The sequence below is a fragment of the Phallusia mammillata genome, chromosome 3, assembly GCF_965637545.1.
Source record: "Phallusia mammillata chromosome 3, kaPhaMamm4.hap1.1, whole genome shotgun sequence".
Lineage (NCBI taxonomy): Eukaryota > Metazoa > Chordata > Ascidiacea > Phlebobranchia > Ascidiidae > Phallusia > Phallusia mammillata.
In genome coordinates, this window is record NC_137254.1 from 24,133,150 (window position 1) to 24,156,717 (window position 23,568).

The window sequence follows — 23,568 nt, forward strand, 5'->3', positions numbered from 1 at the left end:
TATTAAGGTCGCAGGAACTAAAAATTCTTCGGAAAATTTTTAACGAATGAAATAGTGGCACATAGAAGACTTTTCCAATTGGCAGTATCCATGCTCTTTCAAACTAATTTATTGCAATGCATCAACACAAAGTATATAACCAAACCAACACAATGTTTATTCGCCAAAAATGATAGGAATTTCTGCGTTTCAAAGCGACAGCAAAACAACCCTAAATGACCGCATTTATCTTTTACAACCTTCTTTTACAAAGCGATACAGGCCGGTCTAATCTTTTGGGAGTTGGGAGACTTAAACGTTGGCGAAAACATATCAGTTTTCAACCCCCCTGGGAGAATAACGTTCCCACAAACAAGCGCTACCGATCTGTCCATCATTATCACTTTGTACCTCACGTAAAACTACAGGTGAAAAGTAGGCCACCAAAATTGCTCTCTGTTTTGCCACCAACCGCCAAGACCTGCCCGGGCACGCCAGGACGTATATGATCTGTTTCTGTGATAACAATTTAACGTTTGTTGTGGTTTCAAGGTCCAAATCCACCGTGATATGCTTATATGTAATGCTTAGATTCAAAGGGTGTTATATCGTATATTGTAGAGATGAGGTTCAGATGTACGGTGTTGATTACGAGATAATCGTTTATTTTTTATGAATCCATGAATTTGCCGCTGCGTTTCTAAATCTTCTGGAAACATTTTTAATAACTAGCAGTGAAACTGTGCCGCCCGTGTGCTGCGTTTGGTTTAGTGTATAGGTTGCAAAGATTCATTTTAAAGCGTTGGCATTTACGACACTAAAATGTCGCACACCTGCATATGATTCAATGTGACACTTCCAATTTTAAGCGATATTTAGTCACTGTTCGGTTACAATACCCAGTGTGCTATTTTATCCTCTGTTTAAATATATAGCAGTAATGTCTTAAGAAACAACTTTTTTGGTCACTAAAACGCCCGGAACGCCTTATTGCATATATCTTCGAATTTAACTTCGCCTTTGTATATACTTGCATTCCGGCCTAAATTTCACACAAAGCCGTTAAACCAACAAACTGTGAACTATTGTTCGTCTCCGTGGTTGTATGTCAATTGATCAATGCTCAACCACCTTCCTTGATATAAAAACGAGACAGGGGTCCAACGTTCAAGAGGCCGCAATTCTTGTGGAGGGCATTTAAACTATTGTTATCCAGCCGTGCGTTAAACGCAACCGACCGTGTTTCTGGATGTTTTTGTATTGTCAGCCTGTGGTGCAACTCACATACACATGGTTTAATCTTTTTTGTCACTTTTTCGAAGGTGGAACTAGGCTGTAGTCACACGACGTATAAATCAGGGGGAACCAGATTTTGGCTAAATCAGAACGTGGGAAATTTGTTGAAGTTTTAACGAAAGTGGATCAAATAACTTCTCCTGGCTTGGTAAGTGACGTGTCCTTCTGAACATTAAATTCCTACAGAAAAGAAAGTGAAACTATACATTAGCTTATGGCTTATATAATATTGGCAGTGAAGTGTAGAAAATACGTGGTGTAAATTGAAATAATTGAAATTATTTAATGGTCAAGTTAAGGGTAGATCTACCAGTTTTTGATAACAACTCTTTTTTATCTTTTAAACTTATTACATAATAAGTACTGTTTAAGGTTCATATATAGAATCACTAAAACCATTGAAAATTATTATTCAATTAAAAACATTTTTGGGTTACTATTTCAAAAATTTAAACTAAGAGGGTGCTAGCTGTTAATTTTTAGCAATCTTGCAATTTTCTGTTTGCGGTAATACAGTTTTGAACCTGACGAAATGAACCCAGCATTTTTAAACGTACCTTCAAACTTTCCAGCACTAACACGTGTTTCTGAGGCCAAGCGAGGTTAAACTTTCGCCGTAACGGAATGTCGAAGAGCGAAAGGGCTCGCTTGTTTGCATTTGTCAAGAATTCGACCTTAGTTCGCCCTACCAAGGCCGAGTGCAAAAGTAAAATGGCCCATTTTGCACCGGGCCCGGGTTCCCTAGCTTAGATTGCTACGTCAAACTACCACCAACCTTGAAAAGCAAAATAAACATTGATATAATCTTCATGCTTGATATTCAGCTTCGTTGCAAGTTTCTTGAATAAACTTTGGAAATACTCCCGCCGTTTATTATGACTTGTGACCACATAATTTGAATTTAATTTATGGCGAGTCGAACTTTGGGAAATATTTTGGTAACTTTTTTACACACGATTAATCTTGGCAAGTCCACTTTAACAGAAATAATTTAGGTACCGGGTGTTTTTGCTACAAATGTCTCGCGATGTTTAAAACGTTTGCCAAATCTGGGCACCCACAGAAAAGCCGTTTGTTCTGTTGGTTTAACATAAGCTATTGATTGTTGCTGGTGAACCGTGTAATACCCCATTGTACAGCAAAATTCAATATCAGTGTATTCCTTCTGCGCTATATAAATAATATCATACAAAGAATGCTGTCTTCGTGATTTACATGCTATGGACAAAAAAGTGAATTTGCACGATTTGACAAACGAGCAATATATACATGTCGGTTCACTTCGATGGAATTTTTTTTCTAAACAATTGGTCAAATTTGTGAAACAAAAGCGATTTATCTAAAGGAACTTAAACTGTATTGCTTTAAACCCGAATTGGGAGTGCGGGGCCAAAATTTTGACGTTTTAAAAATGTGCCCAAGTAGCAAATTAAACACTATCTCAAAATCTCAGACGTGTCTAAGGACCTGGGCCCGTTTTGCACTGGTGAACACCAATAGGTAGAGAATATTTAAGTGTTAGGTTTGTTGTCAAGTTACCTAGCAATAAATGTAAGATCGATTTTCAAATTTACCGCAGGTTTTGAGAGGTTCTCACAGTTCGAGTTTAGCCTTACTCTGCTCCGACTGGAATGTATTATTACGGTCAAAGTTAATGAAAGGTTTGGAAAGCTGTAGTCATAACGTAACGAATTTGCAAAACTTTCTCTTGCAAATCCGAAATGTCCATTGGCTCAAATAAACGCTGTTAACCATTGAATAAGATAAGCAATTTAAAATAATATAATTTTACTGTGTACTGGAAAGTTTAAGTACAGTCTACTTGTGGCCACGCCTCCAAAATTCTCATTGCCCAATCGCCTATTCACGCGAAACGACAGATGCCAAAATGTTACAACTGTTTATCCTTCAGCCTCCGGGCCTGAAGCCTTCCCACAATGACGTAATGCATTTTCGCGCATGCGCGTGTGTGCTGCGCATTGCGCAAGTCACGTGGCGCCCGCGTTCTTGAAGGGCACCGAGGCGTAACCGACGCGTTCAGTTTTCAGGCAATTTTTTTAGCGATTCGGAATTTCTCGCCTGGTCTTTTGACGTGTTACGGAAGAAAGGTCACACGGCGTGAAAAGCACAGGCCACGTGTCAATTGCACGCTTTTGATTGGCCGATTAGCTGACCTCGTGACATAGGGTGCTAAGAAGGTTGAGATTGTTTTGTTTATAATTCGATATGCGGTATAATTGGCCTAATTGCTAATAATGCTTACAGATGGTTCAAACTTGCTGCTGTAAAACAGCTTACTTTACTCGTGTTAAGTTTATTTTGTATGGTAAAATCGTTTTAATAACTGCATGCTGTGGGATTATAGCGAAATGTGAATGTTGAAAATAAGAACGTTTTTTTGTTACGAGCTTCTGCAAACAAACAATCAACTAAACGACGAAATACTTCCTATTTTAGTCGATGGGTAAATATTTGCGCCCTATACGAACACGTGATATTTGTGCAGGCAGCATCAGCTGCAAATCTGCAATGACCTGGTTGAACTGATAAACCCGCGAAAAATATCGAACTAAACCCAATTAACAATAATCTGAATGCGTTTGCATGTTTTAGTGTATTGGCGCCTTTTAGGTCCCAACAACGCCTCACTGTGTGGTGGTTGAACTGGTGGACTCTCAAGTAGCAGCCAATCAACTTGATATTGTACTTTATAATGTGATTTCATCGAATTCGACGTGGTTACAAGAGTAAAACATTTACCAATAATCCTACTACACTATGGCACCATAAATCTTGTAACTTGCCCTAATTCCCATAGTTTTTGATTAAAGTTGTCAAATTTTGCTAGTCAAAGAGCCCACCGCAGTGAAAAAGACTTTTCTTCGATTTAATAACAGTTTGCGTGTATTTTGAGGTTTTGACACTTTGGTCAAACGCAGAAATGCGAAATTAAAACACAAACAAGAGTCAAAACCTTTGCGTAACGGTTGAGGCCTGTGGGGAATTTTGTTACAGAGACCATGTAGAGGTCCCTGTCACGCACTATAACACCAAGAGGGGAAGCGTTTTCGGTTCTTCACCGACTGGGGTACAGTAAGGATGGCGCAACATGAACAGCAGATTCAGTGTTGCAATCGTAGCGTGTTTGAGATATTTGTGGTAAGGGAAACATGTTGATTCGCACCACTGCGAAGAAATGGTTCCTTTCAACTGCAAAAGACCAGCTTGCGTTTTAAGTCCGGTTCGCTACTTAATTCCTCGAGTGGGCTTTAGCAACGAGAAAATGTTAATTAAACGGTCGTGGCGATGCGCTTAAAAGGCAATGTGCGTCATTTGCGAGATTAAGCACACGCGTAAATTTCTACGTGTTTTTAGCTATGCTGATTTAAATGGCGAATTTAAATATTGTGTCAAATGCGAACAAATCTTGAATGCTGATTTACATTCATTTCATGGAAACAACAACAACTGAACATATTTTTATACTCGGTTAAACCACGTTCTGATCGTTGTTTTACAAAAATAATGGGATGTAACAAAAATAAGAGGGTGTTACAAATGCAAATTCGCTACAAAACGTTCTAATTTCAAATCGGTGTGTATTAACATCTCTGAAACAACTTAATCAAAATATGCATACAATGTTAAAATGTAGTTAAAGTATACCAAATCTAGTATGTTTATGAACCTAGTCTAGAACGTATGACATGAAATCTAGAAGTTTTTTAGAAAAAGGGGGAAATTACTAAACTTTTGTTTTTTTTAAAAAAGATGGCTGATTGCCTTTACATTCGAGCTTCGTGTTAAAAGTGCGTAACTTGTTTGTTTCCACTCGCAACGTGACTTGGTTTCAAAACAGTATCACTGGAGACAAAACACACCACAAAATACCGGTAACTTTTTCTACGCAGCGGCAAATGGTCGTTTCTCTTTTCATAAACCTCTTTGCACCGAATTGGACGTGTCGAAAGCCACAAACTTCGCAGAAATATTGACCGTTGGAAGTTTTGCGCTTCGTGTGTTACTGCAAGAGCCGCAATGTTTTGGTAACTTAATCCAGGAGTAACGACAAATTTACTGCGTAGAACTGTTGATGTTTATGTGTCCACTTTGTGAACCCACAAATCTCATTGAAATCGTGACCACTGTCACAATGCCACAGAAAACTTGTTGTTTTTCCTGCATAAGTATATTCTCAATAACGCATAGCACACTTATATGCGCATTTTAGGCTTTATTTTTGCATTTGCTTCTCGATTATCGCATTAAGAGGGCGTGCAAATGGGTTGAGCTTGTCTGTGGGTGATCACAATATGAATCGGGCAATTGGGCAAGTTCATAAATCCGATTATTCGATGTTTGGCATTTACAGTCTCGCCTTGTATACATTTGGTCGTGTGTGTTTACAATATACGTGAGCTTATTGCGCTGCTGTGGTGTTTTGCAATTAAGGCATAACTAAGGTTTTTGAGACCTTGCATATTTGAAACAGTGCTAAGTGTACTATAAATCGTACGACTGCAGTTCTGAAAAGCGAAACCTAACAAGAATGACAAAAATTTTATTACGCGAACTTTTTCACATCAAAAACCAACAATTATTTGCTGTTTGGAAGCTACGACTCATTCTGTATTTGGAGATATAAAAGTACACAACTCGTATTTGAAAATAAGTAAAATTGTTCACAGAATAAACGGGAGGCTTGTAATGACAAAATAAACCAGTAGTTTTAGAAAGAAAGTGTGTTTACTGTTTTTGAGTGTTCAAATTTGAACTATTTTTGCAAATGCAATGATTAATTGTAAAAACTGAACAAATATTCTTTAGGGCATTTTCAGCAAAATTCTCAAGTGATCAATAACTTATTTTGCCTTGAAGGTCTTCCCCGTGTTGTTTAACAACATCTCCGCATCTGACTTTGTGTTTACACACTCGGTAATCGGTATAATTAGAGTCCAGCGCACGTACGTTCACCAGCTCCTTGATCTTTTCATCCAATTTCCTCTCTCGTTGACCACCGGGGTTGATCTATTTGCTGCTTTGTCAACGCCCATAATAATGCCTGCGAAGCGTTAATACAGACGGTGAGAATTTTTTTTCGCATGGTCTTTAGAATTAATTCTCCAAGCTTCACCTCTGAGTTGGAGATAATTCTATTAATGTGAGTTGGTGCGTGAAATTAGGGGTTCGGCATTGTGGCTGAGTTTCCGACGATGATTCAGAAGTTCGGTTGGGTGTGTTGTTACAGGTCTTTGGTCTTTTGTGAACATTATTCTACTATTTAGGAAGGATTATAAATATTTAAATAATTTTTCTTTGTTATGTTGTGTTATTCAGCGTCAAATGTAGCTTGAGTTAGTTTTGTTTTTGTTTTATCAAGTAAAACGATTTTAGCACCAAATCGAGTACTGGGATTCAGCCGGTTCGCACCGGTTCTATAGAACCGTCTCACGAAATTTTATGAAATCAGTGAACCGGTTAGCATTACTAGTTGCTGTCAATGGATTATTTATAACAGAACCGGCTAAAAAATATGACTTTTGTGATAGTACCAGCTGAAAAAAAAAATTTGAATCCCACCACTGACCAAATCGTATGTATGTTGTAGAATGTTTTTGACATCAGCAATATTAGTAGAACTAAAACCATACAACTTAACACCTGTGTACTGAAACGATTTTACATAGCGCAGAGTAACTTCAATCCTTATTTGTAAAATTAAGACTTGGATAAGTTCACAAACGTCAGAAACTAGATTAAGGCATGCTTCAAGCCAACAAAAAATCAATAGGAATGAGGTTGATTGGGGATCTTTGGCTTCGTTGTTATCATTTTTCACATTAACAAAATTATCATATGGTCAACAATCTTGAGTAGGGTTCATTAAAATGTAATCGATAGTATTGATTTGCCTTCGGATTTGTGCTAGGTGATTAATATATGCATGTTGGTGGCGCGAACTTGTGCTGGATATAATGGCATGAATTTCGAATACGCAACGTTTAGCAAACTTTTACTTGGTAAACTTTAGTGAAAGCATTGGGTTAAGCCTATACTTCAAATTGCAAATTTGTTCAAAGTGATGTGAATGCCAAAATCTTTTGTATTCGACAAAGTATTTTGGTTTTGTGGTGTGATTATATTGTACCTGATGAAGCAAACATTTTTCGCCATTTTAGCTGACTTACCCGCAATTTGCAATTAATAAGTATATCGCTAACCAGGACGTTGGAACCAATGATCAAAGTAAAAAAGACAAACGTTGTTATTACGCTAAACGTTTTTTGGATTTTTCTGATTCCCTATTATACTGTGTGGCTAAAATAATACCCCGGCTGTACAAGTAGATTGTAATCTCTCAGCAATACTCAACTGTTATCCAAACATTTACGCGGTTTTACTGTTTGAAGCTTTGTCAGAGGAACTAAGTACTCAACTGCAATGCTTATAATATCACATTGAATATGATTCACATCGTTTCGCAGGTGCGAATATAATTCACCGGTGATCCTGCACCGCCCAGAGTTTGTTATTTTAGGGGCACAAGGGCGGAATAATTTCATAGCCCCATATTATGTTACCGTGTCCGGCAGTCGTATGGCATATCATAAGGAATACAACATAAACTAAGGATATACTTCAATACCTTTATTATAGACCGGACAATACAGCTCGCGATCATACGTCGCCCCTCGCTATTGTGTAGCTATTGAAGCTGACATTCCTCGAGCGTCGTGAGAAAAGATTGCGATCCCCTTTGGCTGCACTGTATGTGCCTGGGCATGGCTAGTTCCGTTGCGTATCAACCCCGAATTGTGAATGGGTTGTTGGCTTCGGCGAGTTCCTCGGCTGTGGGAACGGAATGTTCAGCTGATTTGGCTCGTTGTTTGCTTTCCGGATTTTGTGTTGTAAGTTTTATTCAAGTCACAAACGTGACAAGCTTTCTGCAACGCGAATTCCAGAAGTTCCGGATGTATCGAAGAATTTACTAAGCTTAAATTGAATGTAGAAATCGTTTACTTTAGGAACTTTACTGCATACTATTTAATTTGCAGATTTAGTCAGTTAGGAACACTATACACGGACTTGAAAATTAATTTAATCATAAACATTACTGCCAAAGTACTGGTGTATATAGAAGTTAGAATGTAGAACAAATTTGCAGACTTTTTAAGAAGGAAATGTGTTTTAAGTTTGTATTAGTATAGCATCTATCTATATGTAGGTATTGGGTGTTGTTTTGAGAAAACTCATTTGTCTTTGACTTATAAATTGATATCATTAGACAGGCATCATTAAATACTTTCGTTTGACGGTTTCATGTGATATATTTCATCACGCCATACATAGGGCACACCCCCTGTCATTGGCTTGTACATCAGACAGATGACATCCCATCAGGATTTAAAATGTTCCAAATAGTTTCCGCTGTTCACGGATGTGGTGGATATGCAAATTGCATGTGGTCAGGTCAAGGTCATGGCCAATTTGTGAATGTATATTGCCGGATCCGTTCATGATCGACCGCAAGTGCTCGGTGTGGGAAATGCAAATTGCGTGGCTTCTTAAATGGCATGGATCGGGCAACACGTCGAGCTATTTCAACTTTTTTAAATGATCGCTTAGTCTGTAATCATACTAAAATATTAATATAAATGGTGGTGAAAAAATCCTGATCAATTTGGCCTTACTTTTCATGAGTGTAAAGGTTTCCAATCACGCGTATAACAAACACACCGTCCCCGATTTAATGTGAAATATACTAATCAAACATTTGACTTTTACCACGGCGAGCTTGTATTTACAAAATTGTGTTTAGGGCTTTACAAACGTAAACGTTTACGCAAAACTGAGCTCTCTAAACGTTAAATACATGAAACTGGCGTTACAAAATGACAATAGAACACGGCGATAATGAAAAAGTGGTAACACAATCGTGATTGAACCCCCCCCCCTCCAAAGAAGCAATTCATTTCACTAAGTTAGGCACGTTGGAACTGTGACGTAACGTCGCATTTTACCGGCTCCTCTATAGGCTTTGTTGCGCAGTGAAACCGACTTGTTGTTAGTCAAAACTCGACTCATGTTACCAACCAACCAGTTGATAACACTGCTAACTCGGTGGGTTCCCATCAGGTCAGATAACGCTGCATTTTAGAACGCTTTGCCTCGGAGGACAATGCACCCGGCGCTGTACGGGCCTTTAACTCGAAATGAAAACACGCGAGTGCCTTTGTGGCACTTTTCAACAGCTGATGCCTTGAATGGAGTCGGGCTGTCCATTAAAAACTGACACACACTTGTTTGCCGTGAGAAAGGAGCTGGGCCGTGTTTTGTGGCTCGGTGCTTTTGTGTTAAGTCTGCTGGCTCTGTTTGCTGCTAAATTAGGGTTTTATTGTAATTGCAAGCTATTCGAGTTAATGCTATCCCGCCTCGAGAAGACTACCTGCCGCGATTGGAACTAGGGTCATTTGGAATAGTTATTGGGCACCTGCTAGGAGCTGTAAGTAGAAAAAAGTGTTTAATGAAGTGTTAAAATAAAATGCAACAACCAAATCAGTAGTCATAATTTTGTTTAAAGTTAGCAATAAGAAATGCGAAACTCAATAGTTCGACCGATTGCTCTAAATGTAGCTATGATTTATTATTCAAATTATTGTGCATTGCAAGGAGGGTGTGATTTAATGGAAAGTGTAGTTTGAAACAGTGACGATAATTTATTACGGGTAGTCGTAAACGTTAATTGCCAAACCCAAAGCAGTTTGCATTGTGACAAGGTAAAAATTGCGTTTTGTAAAGATTTACGAAGCGCAGTTTACACAGTAGAGATTTTTTTGGTCAAAAATAGATTAAGAAAAATTTAGATCGATTAAAACTGAAACAATTCTGTTTTTAAAACCATGTCCAACAATTGATGGCGTTACTTAAGATTTTTTTTAGCAGCATATGTTATTCACGCTCACCTATTTGCGGTTACCGCAGCAAAGTAGCACAGTGTGACTTCGTCGAAAGCATAGAAGTCTCCTCCTTCTTATCAATAATTTACGTTGAAGTATGAGATGATGTCCGGACGTTGTGGATTACAATGCGTTGGTTTCATGGGAGGTCGGTGTACGAAACCTGCGGTGAGATAAAGCGTGCAAATTAATTTTTTTCAGACATTTTTTCGGTGGTTGCAACATTAAAATTTGACGGGACTATATCGTTTTCTGCAGTAGTGTAAACAAACCATGGTATTTTGATACATAATGTAGATATTGATTGCAGTCTATAAACTACAAGCCATCAATCGCATTATAATGTGACGTGTTGTTACAAAGCACGTTGCACATAAAACCGAGCCATATGCGACTAAACTTAGTTTAAGACACATTTTCAACCATTGTTGCATTGATCGAAAACAGTTTTAACGGCCAACTTAATTTGGCGAAATTTTAAACAACCCAGGCTCAAATGTATTCAGGTTATTTCGTAAGGCATTGGCCGCTAAGCTGGTTGCTTTAAACTTCAACAAAGTTTATCGTTTCATCTTATTTACTGCGTCAGTTGGGCGGTCTATGCCGTCAGCAAGTCACAATGTTTTTCTCGGAAGCCTTACTACAGAGTTGATAGCCTGTTGACTTGACAAGTTTAAAAGTTAGCGAGTCGCCTCGGGGACCAAACCGCTTGTTGAGAAAAGCGCAGTTCGTTGGCAACAACTTCTCGCCTATTGGCTCAGTGCCAAACGTAGTGCAGCCATTGCACAGTCAGCAAGAGTAAGTTTTTGAATCAGGTTTTTGCTTGTCTTAAGAGAAATGTAAGAAAAGATAGAGAACTTGTTTCGTTTTGTGACCAAGTAAAAATTATGGCTACATTGCCGATATCGGTGATATGATAAAGTATAATTGCAGATTTGTATAGTTGATGTGTAGTTGCAGACTTGTGATGCTGAATGTACAATGTGTGCTAAAAATAGCAAATTGGTATTGCTGCCGCATATGGAAATGATACCGTATCGTACTGGTACGATATATTTTCATATCGCTCCCAGGTTATTATGCGATAACAGAAAGTTATTTGAAAGTAATTTCAGGCAATGTTTGACAGGCAATGCTTTCAGAGTTGACTTACACAAAAGCAATTGCTTTGAGTCTTTATGCCATTAACAATACGCAAGGTGTGCTGTGGTTAATAAACTACTCTTGGTGGGTAGAAATAATGGTAATTTACGTTCTGTTTAGCATTCAGTTAAAGCTAGTAAAGAATACCACAGGTGTGTAGCATAACTATATGGAAACAAAACGCAAATTTTGATCCTAATTTCGCTACTTTTAATGGCATCGTGCGAACAAAAGGTGTGTCAAAGAAAAGGTTGCAAACATTATGACAAGGGAAGGTCTCATTATGCCTGACCTAGAGCTAAATTAGTGGGGCGTATGTTCATTAGCTAGGTACAGGTGCTAATCAATCGAGGCGACAAATCCAGAATCGATTTTGAACTCAGTTTGAATCGGCGAGATTTTGAATTGATGGAATCGATATGGCATCGATTGACACATGTACAATTGCTTGCGGAAAGGTTTGGGCTAAGCTTTAGCTTTGCAATGGTACCTTGTGCAAATCCTACAGTGTTATAAGGCTTCACTGTAGCCTTTGAAGTGTGATGGTGTGGATTTACGAAATGGTTTCGGGACTGTGTTTTTCTGAGTTGAAATATAGGCCTGTTGATGTTGAAAGGGATTTTAGTAGCGTACATTTTAAACATATACAATGCTTGCAACGAGTTAACTTCTTGTTTTCCCAACAATAATGTAAATATAATGACAGGGCCATATAAATAAAGTACCCGTTGCCGCTTGAAAGCCTATGTGTTCATTGAATGCCGAGTTTGTTTTTGTTAGATTGTTTTTGTTTTATTTTTGCGTTTTATTTTTCATCAGTTAAATTTCAACAATTTGTTTTTATGTCCATGCTTTTCATTTTAGTGCAATGCAGCAACAACAGACTTGTGTTGCTTAAGTGCGAAGTTGTTTCTTACAACTCGTGTCAATTGTTGGCATATAGCGAAAAGGTGGCAACTAGCACTGGGCGTTGTAAACAACGATCCCGTGTCCACGTAGTGTTTTGCAAACGAGTGGAGAAGATTTATGACCGAACGATAACAAATGCAACTATCTATTGTTGGCGTAGAGTTGAGAAAAGGGGCGTCTTCCAATTTCGCAGAATCACTAAAAGATTTTCTCACATTATTTTTCAAATCATGTTTGCTTCAACGTGTGTGTGGTAAAAAATTGGACAGCGAACAATTAGGACCAGGCCTGTTGGCACCAGTAGGTCGGCTGCTGGCTTGGATTAATATGTTTAGCGTTGGACGTGTTTAGGCATTCCTTTGCGGCTTATATGAGATGATTTGGCCTTAGTAGTGTCGTCGTAAGGTGAAGACAATAACTCGGTCTGTGACATATCACGAAATTCGAATTTGCCTAATATCGTCGCTTTAACCTTAAACTTTGTCCAATTTATATTTGGGAGGTTGTTAATTTTGTTTTGTCGCGTGGAATGGTATTAATTTAGAGTGTAAACGTGCAATTAACTAGTTGTCTGGTCAATGTAGTCGATCGAAGCTATTTGTTTGGCAAATCAATTCAGAAGAGCAAATTAAACAAGTTTGGTACATAGAGATATGTCTTACTGTTAAAGAGATATATGTCATACCGCAAATGGATCGCATTTTATCTCGAATATTACCAAAACTGCCAGAGAGCTTATCTATTGTGAATATACCTCAGTACTCGTCGCAAGTTCCGTGGTCGTTTTGCTTTTCAACAAACTGCTTTGAAAACTTTGTAAATGCTCCAAATTTAAGTTTGTTTTAATAGCATTCTTAAGTGTTGAAAAGATAACCCATCTTCAAAACGCTGTAAAGCTTTGCGTTTTTTGCCTTTTTTTTGTAGTTGTATAAACTCTGTACCAAGCCAGATCTCATGTGGTTTTCACCTGCTGTCAAAACATGCCTACCGCACGCGTTTGGACTTGTCCGCTTCGTATTTAGCAAGCGCATTGTGCCACTTAATCCAATACAAAGCGCATAAACGTGACTCTGTGTGCACGTTGCAATGTATGCTAGTGCGATATTGGCCAAGTTTAATAGGATTCAGCTGCGTTTGGTTTTATTCTGGCTGCACCGGCCCTATTTTGAACTTACAAGGCCGATGTAAGACGATTTAAATCTAAGTTCCTGCCCGCTTTAACCCAGCACTCCCCAGGCTGTGGTTTCTTTTAACAGTTTGGGATTTTGGATTAAGGTTGGGTATGAGCGCACGTGACGTCACATGAGTATGGATTTACGTTTGTTGTTGTTTTTTTGGAGATGTGTTGTGGATTGAAGATGACTTGCAAAAAATAATTTCTGAAACCTATTTTTGTTGTCTTTTTTATTGGTGTTTTTTTTGCAATACCTAAAATACCAATTAAATTTGTTCTATATTTTCAGTAAGGCAGAGCTTTAATGTTTGTCTGAAACCACTCATTGTAATTTGTAAGAAAACCCATAGCGTTTTCCAAATAACTCTTTGTTATTGATCATGTATTTCAGTGTCCGGTGTTTTTGGTCACGTAGATATAACACATTCCAAAAAAGCTAGTCACATGAGCAACCAAGCACAAAAATCGCCTATCGAAAGATCAGGGCATTATCGGCGTCAATTGGTTATAAGTCAGATCCTATAAATTACCCCTAAAGTCTGGTGCGTGACTTTAGAAGTGCGGTGACGTTGATTCCGACGTTCTGTCTCCTCGTCACGCGCACAGGAATTGTAAAACTGCCGGAAAGATTTTTATCTCGATCGCGTTCACAACATTCCACAGCAAAATGAAAGTAGCGGATCGAGTGAAAAACGCCGCCGTTTGTTAATTATGCACAACAGACCGCTGCGGGGCGTCTTTCTCTCCCGGTCGAGCGGATCTCAGATTCGGGCCAGCGCAGTTAAAGTATGCGCGATTGTAAGTAAGAGCGAGCCATCAGCCAGCCACATGGTAACCGTATTCGGTCGTTGCTGCTCGGCGTTTTTTGGATTTATAAAAAGTGATTTGTAAGAGATGATTGATGAACTTGGATATACTCGAAAGTTGAACTGGAGGTAGATGGAAAAAAGATGTGTTTTGTTAGAGAAGCAGATGTTTTGTTTTATTAGAGTGCACAGTGCAGAGCTAAAACTACATAGGCATGCGAGATTGACCTTGTGGATGTGCTACATTTGTTGTAGGACAGAATTACATTTGTTGATGTTTTTTTGTCTGTTGTTCTTGTTTTGGTAACGGTTTCATAACGATGGAAAGTTAACTATATTAAAAACTCAGTGTGCGTTGAATACAAGTCGACCGCGTCTTGTTTTTGCTTTAAATCGAAATAAAGTACCAAATTTTTCTTTGCGGTTTGATAACAGCCTATTTTGGGGCATTCTATTATGAAATACTTGCTATCAGTAAAGCAGTGGAACCGGTTTTGATTCGCTTTTAGCACATGCGAAAATCACCCTCAACCAAAAGTATCGCGATAGTCATACTTTGAGTCAGTTTTCCAGATTAGCTAAAAATATTTCCCAGAGCCTCGTGGTCAGCCGACGGAACGCCCAGTCAGTATTTTCGGATCGCGATTGCGCAAGGCCGCCGACACATTTCGCTTGACTTCACTCGTTGGCGATACAAGCCACGACTTTGAAGTATCGATGGTTTACGCCGTAGCGGACTTATGAAAACACTCCGACTGGAGGCAGGCATTTTAATTGGCGGCTTGTGGGATCTCACTATGGCAAGTTGGCAACCCACATCCATGACGACAATGCTATAGCAGTTCATACACGGCAATGAGAACAGGCTTAATTAGCCGCAGCAATGTTGCGTTTTAGGAACATGGTATTACGCCAACGTGTAAAGATCGGAAACCCAGTTTTCACAAACTCGGCCGTCGAATATGTCAAGTGGTGCACGGAGCTTAATGACGGGTCATGTGGACTTCAAGAGGCTACGAGTCGAATCTACATGGCCTAGGTAGCATCCTATTGCGTGCAACCATTGTTGCTTTGCGAGGAAGTGTGTTGAGTGGCCGCGTGTCCGACTTTGTGTAGTCTTTTGTGTCTTCTTGTCATTCAACCTCTGTCACCTGTCGTGACCCGTGTGGTTTCGCCCGATAATGTCCACCCTTGGCCGGTTGTGTACGCCGAGACTGACTGACTTGCGGACAACGGTGCTTGAAATAAATAGCGGTATACGTGTGCGGATTGTGTGTTGTTAAATATGGATTAATTGTTACTGGGCGGTTTTCATGGGCCTTGCTTGCTTTCCAATATAAACCTCACGCAAAAAATGTTAGCAGTGCCCGTAAATAGACAGTGTCCGAACGCGTAATTGAGGACTGACCAAATGTGATTAAGACATGGAAAATTAGTCACATTAGCCAAACACATCTGATATTCCTGATATTGGTTATTGCCACAAAATATTACGTAACATAGGTTTCATTTAAATATCATAAGTTCCCCAGGCAATAGCGGCACCCGGTGCGCAAAATGCCTAAATTTAACCCCAAGGCAACCTGTCCCTGACGCACAAACTCCACGTAGACGCGTACCGTGCTTATGACGTCATAAATCTTTAGCAGGTGACCGTTAATGAAAAGCCCTTTGTATCGGATTGCAAATCCTGATGAGGGTGTATTATACCGGACGGGCAAGTAAACTAATGCGATTAATTTCGGGCTTGAACTATGTACATTTTGTGTTTTCCGCTTGTAAGGAAGGGCATGTGTAGTTTTGTAGACATACCAGTATATTCTGGGCGGTCTGCGTCGCGGAGATCCGGAGTTTATTTTTGATTACAAAAACTGTCGGATTATGGTTGATTGATCACTTAGCTGCTGGCCCGCGTATTGCCAGCAAAACAATGGATAAAAATGAAACGAATTTTGTCTGTGCATTATCTTGGCCCTGTCTGCTGTGTAAGCGAAGGAATGTATTAGAAGCTATGTTTAACAGTTGTGTAATGAAACGATACAAATCTTTCTCTACTTGATGTTGGCATTGTGTTATGTTGAAATTACTTGGAGTGTTGAACGACGAAGGAGTGTTTCTTCTGTCCAAAATCGTTGGACTTTTAGCAAGAGTGCAAAGATGTTTTTGTCTGTTTTATTTGCAAAATCATGTTTTAGTTTACCATGGAGATGTTTTGCTGCCTCTGTAAGAAAATATGTCAACGAAGGTTCATGTCCTTGACAATAATTGCTCATACCAAAGTTAACAACTTAATTTTGTGGCTTGTTTAAAAGTCGTTAAACTCGGTCTCTGTGTCCCAATCAGACGCATAAAACCACAACGTTGATTGCTGAAGTTTACGGGTTCGCGCTTCGTATTTTATCGCCCTTTTGGATTTACTCCCCGCGGCGATAGAAGCCGTCGCTTTTCGCGCTCCACTTCTCTGTGTCACGAAAGTGTACTCGACACCATTTCAAGTCGCACTAACTTTAAAACGCTTTTCTGCCAAATGTAAACCAAACTCTCCCCTTTTAACAAACACCGGTCGAATAAACAGGGAATTAGATTCTATTTGAATAAGAAAATACCCGAGTATGGGATTTGTTTTTGAAACAGGAACATACAAACAAATTGTTATGTATGGTTTTTCCTTTCGAATAAAACGTTGGCTATCTAAACTATAATAATCAAAACGGGAAGTTTACATTCTATTTGAATAAGGATCTAACGGTCCAGATGGCATTGGCTGTGGTGGTGTTGAAATACAAACAATATTGTCTTTTCAGTAAACAGCACACACAAGGCCGCTATCGATGTTTATGTGGGCGCAGCTGCGTTATATGTTAGTTGGACATTCCATTCGTGTCGAGATTGTAATCTTGGACGTCAAATAAATTCTTGCTTCGTTCCGCACTGTAGCAGTTGCACTAGCTTCCGCAAAGATAAGAAAGCGATATAAAGCCATTGCCTGGAATATTAATCACTTCAGATAATACCAAAAAATCCGCAGAGTTTTGACCTTATGTCAACATCTATTGGTAGCAGATAAAACGATTACATATATAGCCCGGGGTGGTATTGTTGTTTGCAAAACCGTATAAAGCGTTTCATGGAATAAGCTCCTTTGTGTGGACGGAGGTATTTCCTCTGTTAGCGCCGCGATTTTTGGCTTTTGAAACGCGCCTGACCGAACACTTCATGAAGATTAAGGAACTCTGCACAATGGGAAAAGGTGCTGGAGAGGGTGAATTGTTTGCCGGTGGAATTTGGAACGATTTCGGAATGTCAGCTGTTTAGTTGCTGGCATCTCGAATGTTCCTAAGCACCAAATTGAATTATGCTTCATACACAAGGCGAGAGAGACTTGTACGTGTTGTTACGTGAAATCCGTTAAAGTGAATTTTGGAATCTGAAAACAACACATGCATAGGTTCAGTAATCGTGGTTCATCAGTTCAATTTTGCTGTCTTTGTCCTTCTAAACCGCCCGATCACTTGTGTCTACCAGCAGGGGTTTGGTTTTATGACTACCGGGACAACCGGCGAACTACAGTAAAACCCGGTCGTGAAAAGCGAATTGCCTTTATTGAAAGTTTTGTTGCTTATCTGTTCATATGCCAGAAAGGTTTTTTATTTCACTCTTCACGACATAAACATACCAAGTCCCTAAAGTGCCAACTCGCCAGGGACTTTTATAATGTTATAGCAAAGCGCTCCATTGGTAGTTTTTTCACAAACTGACACCACCTGAATGAAAACAGTTCCCAATAGGGCCAACGCGTTAGCTACAAAGTATGCGGTCAGTCAACCTATAAGTTCTTTCATTCCAGTGGGATCACATGCCATTCAAGCAAAGTTTCACATCCCCAGGGGGTTTTACACCCTTTCGCGGTAGATCAGTGTAAACCACGGCAAAATTTAAAGTGACACATGTACTTTTAATAGTTTGGTTACGGCGATGTAATAGGACAGTGGTCGGCAACCGCCGGTCCGCGGTCCGGTACCGGTCCGCGAGGAGTTCGTTACCGGGCCGTACAAATTTTCAGGTTAAATGCTATAAAATATTTTGCCCGTATATCCCGGGATTGATAAACTAATTTATGCGTTTTTATTGCTGAATATTTGTAGTTTTTTGAAGTCCGGTCCGCGATAAAATTTTAGGTTCAAAAACGGTCCGCCGTGCAAAAAAGGTTGCCGACCCCTGTAATAGGAGATTAAAAACAGATATTTTCAGCTAGCTACAAAATATAACGATAATTGTGTGTTGCGCTAGGGTTAACTTGTGCTGTGGCATTGAAACGAATTATAAAATATGCTAATGTCGGCTTAAATATTTGTTTGCTCAAAAGGTTTTTTGTGTATCAAGCCATTTCAACCAGAAGTACTAATCAGATAATGGTAAATCGTTGTCGCTTCTCGCTACAAAAGTAAAATATCGATTGTGTCAAAAAATTATAAAAATATAGAGCTAAAATAAGTAAAATCAGACTTCTTATATGAGCATGCTCCTAAAGTAATACAAAGGCATAGGGAGTTGCGTTGTGTAAAATGACCTTTCATATGTTTGTGTGACCTTCCGGAAAGCAAACACACTTTGGGAGCATGTGAATGTTATCAAAATCGCCTAAAAGTCAATTCTCCGTCCTAGAACCCAAACCTACCCACAGAGCAGTGAATAGACTTCTTTGATCAGTAGATGAAGTTTTTAAACTTACGTCGCTTTTTTCCCCAATGTGTAGAACAAACATTACGTCAGTGAGCACGTTTTCTTTCTGTCGAGACCGTATTTTAATGGGTAAATGTTTAACTAGACGAATGGAGGTGTGCTGTTTGAATCAGTCTGACTTTAGGGCTTTAAGGCACGTTGCGCCTAGTTAGATTGAGAAACAGATGTTCCGTTTGACAGGTGAAAGATAAGTCGAAATCGGTTTATGCGTTCAGTTAAGTATTGAAGTTTTAGAAGTTAACATGGTTCAAAGTACCAAGCTTTATGTGCTTACAGCACCGTGTTATGTAGGTGTATTGGCTTTGGCTAGGTTTCATTTAGCATGTAGATTTATGAGTAATGATTGGCTTTTGCATTCAAATACACTTGGTGATTATTTGCTATATTAAAGCTCATGTTACTTACTAAATTTAGGAGTTAGGCCCCTGCACGTTTTGATACCGCACCTTGATTCTTTAAACCACATTTTTTAATTAAGTTCAGGTGTGTGGTAAATTTATTAAATATTCAGTAAATAGTAGGAAGGTAATTCCATTTTTTTAGGCGTTGATAAACCAACAACCCAACCAAGAACTATAGTGGTTAAGCATAAAATTTATACACTCACTGAAAGGTCAACCGCTTGACGTCAAGCAAATCAAAGAGTCCATTCATAAAGTCACTTCTGCCCTACGCCCACTACGTGTCATTAGCCTCAAACCGGCAACATACGACTAATATGTTTTCAGTATCATCCCTGTTCATGAGATACGGCTCTGCTACTCCGTATAGCACGGAAGCAAAGTGTGTCGAACTACTACGCCCAACAGGTTTGGAGAAACTGACATCGGGATATTAGCAGGTTCTATATCTAGGAATAACATTTGAGGTTACATCGTAGCCTTTTGTGTCACAAACCGTTGGGGATAGTTAGATAAAACACGTGTTCTCCGGTTTGGGTTAAGGCAAAAATGTTGACTTTATAGTTAGGGAACAGTAGGGGTTACATTTGAAATAGTAACGTTTGAAAAATCTACTCTGTTTGACGAAAAATGTATTTTGGAGAGATAGGCTTTCTGATTTTGAAAATATTGAACCAAATCAAAGGGGCAATTTCATTGTGATATGATTCATATTTAAATTTGCTGATCATCTGCATAAACACCTAAAAATCATACCTTGACAAAACAACGTTCGAATCCCACCCAATTACGTAATTACGGCAGACGCGGCAGTGACCTAACTGACAATAACGCCATGCACCCCTGCGTGTTGATAGTGATGATAATCTGACAGGACGAGAAAATCTCACTCGCCTCGCATTTAACAAGTCATCTACAAAGCTGCACTTGTTGTAAGCCACGCTTCAAGCCGACAATTATTGTAGCCAGGCAGACTGCAGAATTGACTGTGACCTGAGGCCTTTTTTAGAATGCAGTGATGTAATCGATGTTTTGTCGTGGCTCGGATGTGGCGAAATGTGGTTATTTGTGGCATTTTCTTTCTCCTTTATTTACTCGACGCCTTATTAGTTGTGACGAATTGGCGGTGTTGAAACGACAAATGAGTTAATTGTATTATCTTTGCATATAACTTACGGTCTTGGGTATAAAAATAACTTTCGTTCGCAAAGAAAAAAAACAACTTTGAAGGACTTTTCACAGTAAATTTGACCTAAGTCGGAGATAAATATAGGAAATCTATATTTTGCATGTAACAAAAGTTGTATATAGGTTTCGTTTCTGGTTTTGGATCATTTCGAAAGGATTTGAAAAAACGGATTAGATTTTAGGGAACTGTAGCTAAAGGCTTCATTATTTGCAGGTTGAATTATCATAGAGCTTTCGGTTCTTGGTAGTGCCATGAGCAATGTAATCTGAACTTTATGTGTTTTCCAATAAGAACCGATCGCGCTTTCGATGAAATACAACGAACCCTCATTAGTGGAAACGCGAAAGCTTAATCGCATTTGATCATGTTACGCTCTGGCGGTAAGCCCCAGTGAGTAGATGTCGTATCACCACAGGGCACGACGTAATCTGGATGGCGCAAGAAAACTGAACAACAAAAGAGTCGTCCGGGGTTAAGCTAGAGCCGAGCCTATTGTGTTCCCGGAGCCATACGTAATGAACTTAAAGCGTACTGCTGGAGCTCGGCTTAGCCCTGGTGCAATAAAAGATTGGATAGCGTTGCTCTGTTTTCAGCTGCTCTTTCGGTTCGTGTAAGCGGACTTAACGTGGTCGTGCCGTGTGCTCGAAAATGCTTGAGTGAGGGTTGATGAGCTCTTGCTTTTTTCGCTAAACGCAAATGACGATACTTGTGTATCTGCGATTTGTTTATCACGAACATAGGGTTTTCGCGCATTGTATGTAAACGTTGATGGCTGTTCTTTGTTGTGTTTCAATGCTAGTGTTTCAGTATTGATAGTATCTTGTATCCTGAGGTGTTTGTGGATTTTTAGCCATACTGCTACAAGCACAAACCATGGAATATATACAAAGGGCTAAAGAGGCACTTTGATATCAATTATCGCGTTATAGGCTTAATTTAGAAATCTACAACAACTTTCAAAACCATGAGTTGTCTCGCCACACCAATCAAGAAGGCAATTAGTGTTAACAAATTAGTAGCAAGCATTTTGTTAGCTCTGTTTGTCGCTAATAAGGGATGAAATGCGATTTAAAGGAAAGCATCTTACCCCGGGGCGTTTTGATATGCGTCACTCGAGGTATTGGTGGCAGGTGAACATTTTATCAGCACTCGATCTCAAGCCAGTTCAGTTGCAAACAAGTTGATTCAATAGTACCATACCTGCTGTGTGTGAAATACTTGTTCAAAATATGCGTGTGCTGAAGTTAATTGTTTGTTGGCATTTGTCGTGGCAGACACAGTGCAAAATATTTTTGTTATCAAAGACTATTAAAAAGTACAGTGCACATTGTTTCGATGTACAAGGTCTCACCAGTGCAGCTGGTGACGAGAGTTTGGCCGTATGAACTACTGTAGCCGCCTGTACCTTACGACACTTCAGCAGTTTGTTGGGAGTAACAGACTAAAAAGCCGTGCCTCACAAACCCTTTATGTATTGACTTGATACTTTTTAACCGTTTTGGAAAGCATATTAGCGTTCGCCTTAGTCATTTACCGTCAATAGTACCATAGAAACAGAGTCATTTTTTCGCCGACTCATGCATGAAGTCGTATCGCCCACGCCGGGTGTATGATTCACCGTGTCTATGTATTGACGTATTATCCCGTAAGCGTAACAATCCTTCATACAGAGTTACTTGATCGTCTCAGTCAGTGAATCAGAATTCGCGGGAATTTAGTTCACCATAAAACTCCGCATCATGTGGCCAGAAAAGACTTGATTTAGGAAAAATGCCTTTAAACCAGTAGCTATGACAGCTTGAGGTAGCTTTATGAAAGTTTGACATGTTATAGTGCAGTGGCTTACATTTTGTTTTACGTGTATTTGAATGTTAAGCGTAAAACCTGTTTATTGTGTGTGAAATGTGCTGTTAAGCTGAGATATGTGGTGTTGGTTAAGAGCAGCGATTTCATTGGATTTAACATATCAAATGTATGTTCGTTCTGTAGTTGAAAAATTGCCCTGCTATGCCACTTTGCTTGGAGAAGAAGGTACCTATTAACATACCTGAAGATCAGCGTTCAAATTTAATCTACATGCAAGTTGAGTTGTACAAGGATCATTTGTAATGAGTTTCAGCTTTGAAGTTAGGTTCGCAATATCCGAACAATTTGCAAAACATCGAGTATTTACATATTAACTCAAAAAAGGAACAGTGAGTAATGGCGAAAATTGCGCATACTTAGCAGATCTCCGCTTTTGGTGGCGTGAATCTCAGGTATTTTGTAAACATCCGAAAAACAGTGTAGCTTCAATTGTTATCGGGAAGAGGTTTAAACTCGACAATGTCGACATGTGTGGTCCCGTCGTGTGGCTGAACGGAATTTCGGTTTAAGTTTACGGTATCTCAATGTGGTTGAATAGTTCTACAAGCCAACCCTGACCTTCGCAGCTTTTCGACATAAAGTCAGGCCATTTCTCGCAGCTGGTTAACGAAGGTAGTCGGGTGGCTTTTTTGTCTCATGAAAATGCCATTGAGCGTCACTTTTTCGCGTAAGGAACTGTACGACACGCAAGGCTACTTCTGGAAAGTTCGAATAGAATTTATAGACAGGGGTTTCTTTTGCTTGCGCAAGACTGAAAAAGCACTGAGGTAGAAACATTTTTTCTGCTTAGGGAATGCAGGGGCATTTTTTACCAGACTTAATCCCAAATTTCCCAGTGAAAGGTTCTGTAAACTTTACGTTAGAGAAAATGGTGAAGTCAACTTATACACTATCATTCAGTTGTGGTTAGAGCCCGAACATCCTGGTTGACAAGCATAAGGACGTGTTCAACAGGTATTAAACCCTGTGATGTTTCCTTACAATACGAGACAGCCCCATATCAGTATTTACTCAGCAACTAATTATCATCATGTACAGGCCAAACTGACGGATACGAGCAGATAAAAAGTTCCGGCAGTTGTGGCCTCAGTGGTACTGCTCCTTC

At 39.4% G+C, this 23,568-nt stretch overlaps 1 protein-coding gene and 1 long non-coding RNA gene across 3 annotated transcripts in view; one reads left to right on the top strand and one right to left on the bottom strand.

Moving 5' to 3' along the window:
- LOC145217816 (protein TANC1-like) overlaps positions 1-23,568 on the top strand; it is a 55,464-nt gene that overhangs the window by 15,770 nt on the left and 16,126 nt on the right. For both annotated transcript variants that reach the window (XM_080085152.1, XM_080085153.1), the window contains exon 2: positions 1,302-1,423. The gene's annotated coding sequence lies outside the window, so the exon portion shown is untranslated. The remainder of the gene's footprint in view (positions 1-1,301; positions 1,424-23,568) is intronic.
- Positions 1,301-2,019, bottom strand: LOC145217826 (uncharacterized). Its single transcript, XR_013857505.1, has 2 exons — positions 1,833-2,019; positions 1,301-1,455 (listed from the first exon to the last, which is right to left on the bottom strand). It is a non-coding gene; the product is annotated as an uncharacterized LOC145217826 (long non-coding RNA).